The sequence below is a fragment of the Hippoglossus hippoglossus genome, chromosome 17, assembly GCF_009819705.1.
Source record: "Hippoglossus hippoglossus isolate fHipHip1 chromosome 17, fHipHip1.pri, whole genome shotgun sequence".
Classification (NCBI taxonomy): domain Eukaryota; kingdom Metazoa; phylum Chordata; class Actinopteri; order Pleuronectiformes; family Pleuronectidae; genus Hippoglossus; species Hippoglossus hippoglossus.
The window spans coordinates 3,617,557-3,624,971 of NC_047167.1; the positions used below are offsets into that span (position 1 = coordinate 3,617,557).

The 7,415-nt window shown below is 42.6% G+C and overlaps 1 long non-coding RNA gene and 1 pseudogene across 1 annotated transcript; both read left to right on the top strand.

Annotated features, from left to right (window-relative positions):
* Window positions 1–1,570: 1,570 nt before the first annotated feature.
* On the top strand, window positions 1,571–2,753 carry LOC117778121 (annotated as a pseudogene).
* A 3,118-nt stretch (window positions 2,754–5,871) lies between these two features.
* Window positions 5,872–6,660, top strand: LOC117778122. The gene is made up of 2 exons (XR_004616732.1): window positions 5,872–6,111; window positions 6,439–6,660. It is a non-coding gene; the product is annotated as an uncharacterized LOC117778122 (long non-coding RNA).
* Window positions 6,661–7,415: the final 755 nt, after the last annotated feature.

A 7,415-nucleotide genomic window follows, 5' to 3' on the forward strand; every position in this document is an offset into this window, starting at 1 on the left:
ATCTGAACCGGATTCAAACCAGGAACCTTCTTGCCCCAATTGTTTTTATTCACATGAAGAATATGTTTATTGAAATGACACAACACAAGCAGAATATATAAACACTCATCACATATAATCACATAGAATCACATATAGTGTATTTAAATTTGCCTTTATTGTTTTCCACCTTTGTCCCTCGGTATATCTCCGTGTGTGTATAACCACATTCTGTGTATATGTTTGTTTATGAGCTTAAAGTTCCTGGATTCACGTCAAAAATTGATTTAGTTCGACACAAATTTAAACACATTTATATCACTTTGAGTTTAAAATCTGAGTTTTGACTTTGACACAAAAGATCAGGTTTAGTTTAGGCCAGGTTTAACTTTAGGTTAGTTTAACCAATACATCAAACATTTCATCAGCCTGAATTAACACTGATACATTAAAAACATTAAGATAATTATCTACCATATTTCTTTACACATTTTATAATCTCAGGATGGACATTGTTTTTAAAGTGTTTGTGAAATCCAAAACATTGCAACCGAGAGTAACACACAACATAATTAAATGTGCCATAGAAAATAAAATGTATGAACAGACGAAATATTGCAAATCAAACAGTGAGTTCAGTAAAATGTCAACATCACTTTGCTTGTGGAACAATAATTACTCATGATTTCATTGAAATTTGATTCACCTTTAATTAGCATCTGTCCTGCATATAATACAATTAAAGTGGTTGTACTGAACTTAATTTTATGTGTTTGTAAGCAAAACAACTCAAATGAATCCCATTCTAATCTTCCAGTTTGTGCTTCGTCAGTTGAAAGATTCAAAGTTAGCTCCTTTCCCAAAGGCTGCTGAGAGCTAATTAATCGTGTTGGCATCTGATCGTGGATAGTGGTAGTGGACCATGGTCGTGTTGGCAGCTGAAGTGGATCCTGATGGCAGCAGAGGATCATGACGATGGATTGTGGAATATGGTGGCATGTGATCGTGGTGGCTGCTAACCGTGGACTATGATTACAACAAGACTGCTTGATGTACAATATGTCTCCTCAGATACTCAACCATTACTGACAATAATCCATTAATTCATTGACCTTCAGTTATGCTACAAACTGTTTATTCTAATAAATGTTGTAAATTCTCATATCTTTCTGATCTTTCTGTTCTCTGTTACACGTGGCATCTATTGCATGTCTGTCCGTCCTGGGAGAGTGATCCTCACATGTGTCTCTCTGAGGTTTCTACCTTCTTTTTACCCTGTTAAAAGGTTGTTTTTTTTAGTTTTTCCTGACTTGTTGAGGGTTAAGAACAGAGGATGTCACACCTTGTTAAACTCTATGAGACAAATTGTGATTTGTGAATATGGGCTATACAAATAAACATCTAAACAGTGTGGCTTCAAAGGCAGCTGCCTTTAAATTGTGTGACAACACTGCTAAGAAGAGGTAAGACCATACTCTTGCTCTTTTCAATAGTGTTAAAACGTGGTAAAATCCATTTCTGTTCAGAGGAAGTGAAACTATTTCTGTTCAGAGGAAGTGAAACTATTCCACAGTCACTGGCACCAGGTGAAATGGAGCAGCAAGAAAATCAACTGGACAGCGCAAGATTCTGCTGTTCGATCTGTCTGGATCTACTGAATGGTCCGGTGACTATTGGCTGTGGACACAGCTACTGTATGAGCTGCATTAAAACCCACTGGGACAATGAGGATGAGAGAGGAATCTACAGCTGCCCTCAGTGTAGACAGACCCTCACACTGAGGCCTGTCCTGGGGAAAAGCTCCATATTAGCTGATTCACTGGAGGAGCTGAAGAAAACTGGACTCCAAGGTCCTCCTGCTGATCACTACTATGCTGGACCTGAAGAAGTGGCCTGTGATGTCTGCACTGGGAGAAAACTGAAAGCTCTCAAGTCCTGTTTGGTTTGTTTGGCCTGTTATTGTGAAAAACACCTCCAGCCTCATTTTCAATCACCTCCATTCAAGAAGCACAAGCTGGTGGAGCCCACCGAGAAGCTCCAGGAGAACATCTGCTCTCGTCACAATGAGGTGATCAAGATGTTCTGCCGTCTCTGCTCTGGGGATGAACATAAAGCTGCAGCAGAAAGGACTGAGAGGCAGAGAGAGCTCAGGCTGAGGAGAAAAAAAATCCAGCAGAGACTCCAGGACAGGGAGAACATCACTGAGAAGATCTGTGGTGGAGAAAAGAATCTCTAATGTGAAGCAGCAGATCAGATCCCAGCAGGAAACTGAAGTGAGGCTTCAGGAGAGACTGGAGAAGGAGATCACTGAGCTGAAGAGGAAAGACGATAAACTGAAGCAGCTCTCACACACGGAGGATCACAACCAGATTCTACACCACGACCCCTCACTGTCACCACTCAGTGAATCGACACACTCATCCAGCATCAGTATCCGTCCTCTGAGGAACTTTGAGGACGTGAGAACAGATGTCTCACAGTTCAGAGGTCGACTACAGGACATTCTGAGTGAGACACAGACAAAGATTTTAAAGATTGTGTCTCAAATACATGTTTAACTGCCACAACCAGGGGCCAAGACCAGAGCTGACTTTTTTAAATATTCACAGGAAATCTCAACGGATCCAAACACAGCAAACAAACGTCTGCTATTATCTGAGGGATACAGAAAAGTTATATATGTGAGACAAGACCAGTCTTATTCTAATCACTCAGACAGATTAAGTGATTGGCATCAGGTTCTGAGTAGAGAGAGTCTGAATGGACGTTGTTACTGAGAGGTGGAGAGGGGAGGCGGAGGACTTTATGTAGCAGTCACATACAAGAATATCAGCAGAGCAGGGAACTCATTTGAATGTATTTGGATCCAATGATAAATCTTGGATGCTATGTGGTGGTGGAAACAGTCATAACTTTTATTACAACAGCATCAACACACCAGTGTCAGGTCCTGAGTCCTCCAGAGTAGGAGTGTACCTGCATCACAGTGCAGGTGTTCTGTCCTTCTACAGCGTCTCTGGCACCATGACTCTCCTCCACAGAGTCCAGACCACATTCACTCAGCCTTTCTATTTTGGAGTTTCGATTTATTGTCATGGATCCACAGCTTAGTTGTGTAAACTCAAATAGACTCCAGTCAATAAAAGCAGTGATTTAGATTCTGTGTTTAGATCTTTAACTTCTCTAGTCGATCTGGCCCTAATCAGCCGTCATTTTACCGGCCAGAAAATCCTAGCCTGCTCCATCTGCGGTGCTTCCTCCCACACCACCTCACTCTGTCCAAGAACTGCGATACAAGAATTGTCTTCCTCAAGATCTCAGCCTCAGGCCAAACATCCAGCATCCACTTCATTTATCCATCCTTCACAGTGACAGGTACAATTCTCAGGCTTAAATTTAGCAACTTGCAATAACTTCAATGAGAATGTTTGTACATATCCAAACTGTAAATTCATGCATATATGTAGTCGGTGTGCAGACAGTCACCCACGTTCTGTGTGTCCCAGGAGGCTCCGTCCTGCAAAATCGGGGAAATAAAAATGAAGCATCCATCAACTCCTGTGAACGTCCCTGCTCTCTCTAAGGCTCTGTCAAAACACCCGAGTAGAGGATTTGTTAATTACCTAATCACCGGCTTGGTCCAAGGATTTTTAGCAGGTTTATGCTGGCTCCCCAAAGTGACCCATGTCTGTAAAAACTTGCAATCTGCATGCAAAGAGCCAGAAGTGGTAGAAGAACTCCTATTAAAAGAGATTAAAAAAGGATATATGATAGGTCCACTGTCAAAACTCCCCTTTCCCATCTTCAGAGTAAGCCCCATAGGGGTCGCCACCAGGAAATATTCAAATAAAAAACGTCTCATCATCGACCTCTCAGCTCCTCACAATTCTACAATTCCCAGTATAAACAGCCTAATTCCCAAAGAACCCTTTTCTTTATTCTACGCTTCCATCGACAACGCAATACAGATGATTAAGTTAGCAGGTGTCGGTGCATGGCTAGGAAAGGCAGACATTACCGATGCCTTCAAAGTCCTTCCACTTCACCCCTCTCAATGGCACCTTTTTTGTATTAAATGAAATTCAAAGTTTTATTATTCCGTCAAATTGACATTCGGTTGCCGCAGTAGCCCCTCCATTTTTAACACTCTCTCAGAAGCACTATGCTGGATTCTTTACAACTCGTACAAACTCCCGTTCGTCCTACATCTTTTGGACGATTTCCTAGTCATAGACTTTCCTTCATCACCACCAGCTCGCAACATCTCTGCAATTAGGAACCTTTTCAGCGAGTTAGGTGTTCCTCTCTCAGAAGAGAAAACAATAGGCCCGTCCACCCGCCTGGATTTTCTCGGTATAACCCTTGACAGCTTACTCATGCAGGCATCTCTGCCACAAGAAAAATTGTCTCGCATCAGAGCAGCTATTAAATTCCGGTCGACTAATGCCATTATCACTAAAAGAGATCTTTTATCTCTGTTAGGCCACCTCAATTTCACGATGCGCATAATTCCACATGGTCGCTCGTTCATATCCCGCTTAATAGAATTGGCTTATTCCGTCCAAAATCTAAATGATCTGGTGGTTCTAGATGAAGGTTGTCAAGCAGATCTGCGCTTCTGGTCCTTGTTATGCGAAGAATGGAATGGTATTTCATTCTTTTATAATGACTTTGTGGAATCTTCAGATTCCATCCAGTTCTTTACCGATGCCGCCCCTTCTGTTGGTTTTGGGGGATTTTATAATAACGAATGGTTCGCAGATGTCTGGCCAACTGAAATCCATTGCCTCAATGACGAATCCAAATCCACAGCCCTTTATGAGCTCTATCCCATCGTCGTGGCTTGCACTCTGTGGGGAAAAAGTTGGGCTAGGAAACAAATTACCGTGTTCTGTGACAATGCAGCAACGGTAGAAATCATCAATAAGGGCCGCTCAAAAACATCGATAATAAATAATCTCATGCGACGTTTAACCTGGTTGAGCGTTCTCAATAACTTCATTCTTCGAGCTAGCTATATTCCTGGGCACCAAAATCGTGTAGCTGACGCTCTTTCTCGTTTCAAATTTCAGGAATTCAAAGCAATTTGTCCCCAGGCCCTCCAGCATTCCATGCCCTCCGTTCAATCAGATGATCATCATTTGAACACGTCCAAGCCCCTGCAGGATCTGCTGCACACTGCCTCGAAATACATGAGACTTGGTTTAGCCAAAAGCACTATTAAAACATATGACTCAGCTTGGTTTTTCTACTCTTCCTTTTGCGCCAGCCTCCTCATCAGTCCTCTACCAACAAAAATTTCAGTAGTTTGTGCTTTCATCGTGTACTCATTTGAATCCCGCAATCTTAAAGCACAAAGTATTAAAGCTATGCTAGCAGGCATTCAGTTTCAAATGAGATGTCAAGATCCAGCCTCCCAAAGTCTCCTCACGAATCCCTCCATCCAGCTGATCCTCAATGGCCTTAAAAAGGCACGTCCTCCAGGCAAAGACCAAAGACTTCCCCTCACTATTGCACTGGTGCACAAATTGGTATTAAGGTTAAGACAGGGTTGTTTTTCACCATACTTCGATTCGATGCTGGAAACTGTCCTATTGATGGCTTTCTTTGGGTTTCTAAGGTGTGGTGAATACACTACAAGGTCTCTTGCCTTTGATCCCCAGCATGACCTCACTCTTTCTGATGTAACACTAGAAGAGCACATGTACTCAGTGTATTTAAAACACTCCAAAATGGATAGATTTAGTCAAGGCACTCTAATTTACATTGCAAAAAAGAATACTTCTTTCTGCCCCTTCTCTTCCATGACAAAATTTCTGCATCACCGCTTCCAAATCCATCGATTGGCACCTCTCTTCACCATCGATGGCCGCAAACCCATGATGAGATCCTGGTTTTCTACTATGCTTCATGATCTGGTCCGGAGCTGTGGCCTACCACCCGAACATTACTCTCCTCACTCATTAAGAATTGGTGCAGCGACGACTGCAGCTCTACATCTGCCTGCCGCCACTCTTAAATCCCTGGGCCGCTGGTCATCCTCTGCATACCAACACTATGTCAGGTTCCATAAGGAGGACATTCTGCATGCCCAAAAGATCATGAGTTCCTGCCCCCTTGAGCCTGAATAAAGTGTATATCTGTTCTGATGTAAAATTCTATTCATTGCAAATCTGGTGGTTGCTGGGTTTAGAGCATTCGATCCGCTGGTTATTCACTGTTACATGCTTCCGAGGATCCACATTCACATGGTAGTACATTCCCCTCTAACCTTATGCAGTGTCACTAAGTAGTATATTCTCCCGCAGGCCAATGCGCCAACGGAGAATGGCCACGCCGCGGCGGTGAATGGCGCACATAACAGTTTTCACTAGGTAGTATATTCTCCCGCAGGCCAATGCGCCAACGGAGAATAGCCACACGGCGGCGGTGAATGGCGCACATAACAGTTTTCACTAGGTAGTATATTCTCCCGCAGGCCAATGCGTCAACGGAGAATGGCCACGCCACGGCTGCGAATGGCGCACATAACAGTTTTCACTAGGTAGTATATTCTCCCGCAGGCCAATGCGCCAACGGAGAATGGCCACACCGCGGCGGTGAATGGCACACACATAGCAGATACCGATCCAACCGTCAGGCTCCGAATTTGCGCAGTTTTGGGGGGTTACAGTATTAGCTCATCACTCCCATCATTCCTGTGTATCATATGGGGGAGTGATTAAGTCGGAGCCTAGACACCAAACACTAAACCTGTTCTACTGTTGAATAAACATTCAAACGTGAGTTGTCTGACTGAAATAATATTTCTGCCAAAAGATCCCTTTCACCTAAATCTTACCCACTGGACCCTTAAACCAAACTTGTGCCGTTCCTTTAATCCCTACATGTTGTTCCAGTCTCTAGCACAATCTTATGATCCATGGTGTGAAATGCTGCACTAAGATCTAACAGGACGAGTCTAGAGAAAAGTCCATTATCTGATGCCATAAAAAGGTCCTTGGTAACTTTTAATAGTGCTGTATCTGTTCTGGATTCTAAATCCTGACTGAAAGTTTTCGAACAGACCATTACTATCTAAGTAATCACAGAGCTGGTTAGCAACAGCTTTTTCTAGGATTTTTGAAATGAAGGGCAGGTTTGATGTGGGTCTATAATTAGCTAAAACCTCTGGATCAAGAGTGGGCTTTTTAAGCAGAGGTTTAATTACAGCTTCTCTGACCGACATCTACCAGCAGCAGAAGGTTGGTGAAGCAAATCAAACCAATAACATAGAAGAAAAGATAGAAGAAAGTTTTATTATTAAAAATAAATAAAACACAGAACCTAATCATTTTGCTTGTGTTTCTCAGGACGAGCTGAGTGAAGGAGTCAGTTATCTGTTGAAACAGTCATTAGGTATTTTATTGATGTAGCTGTTTAAGGTCATTCAAATA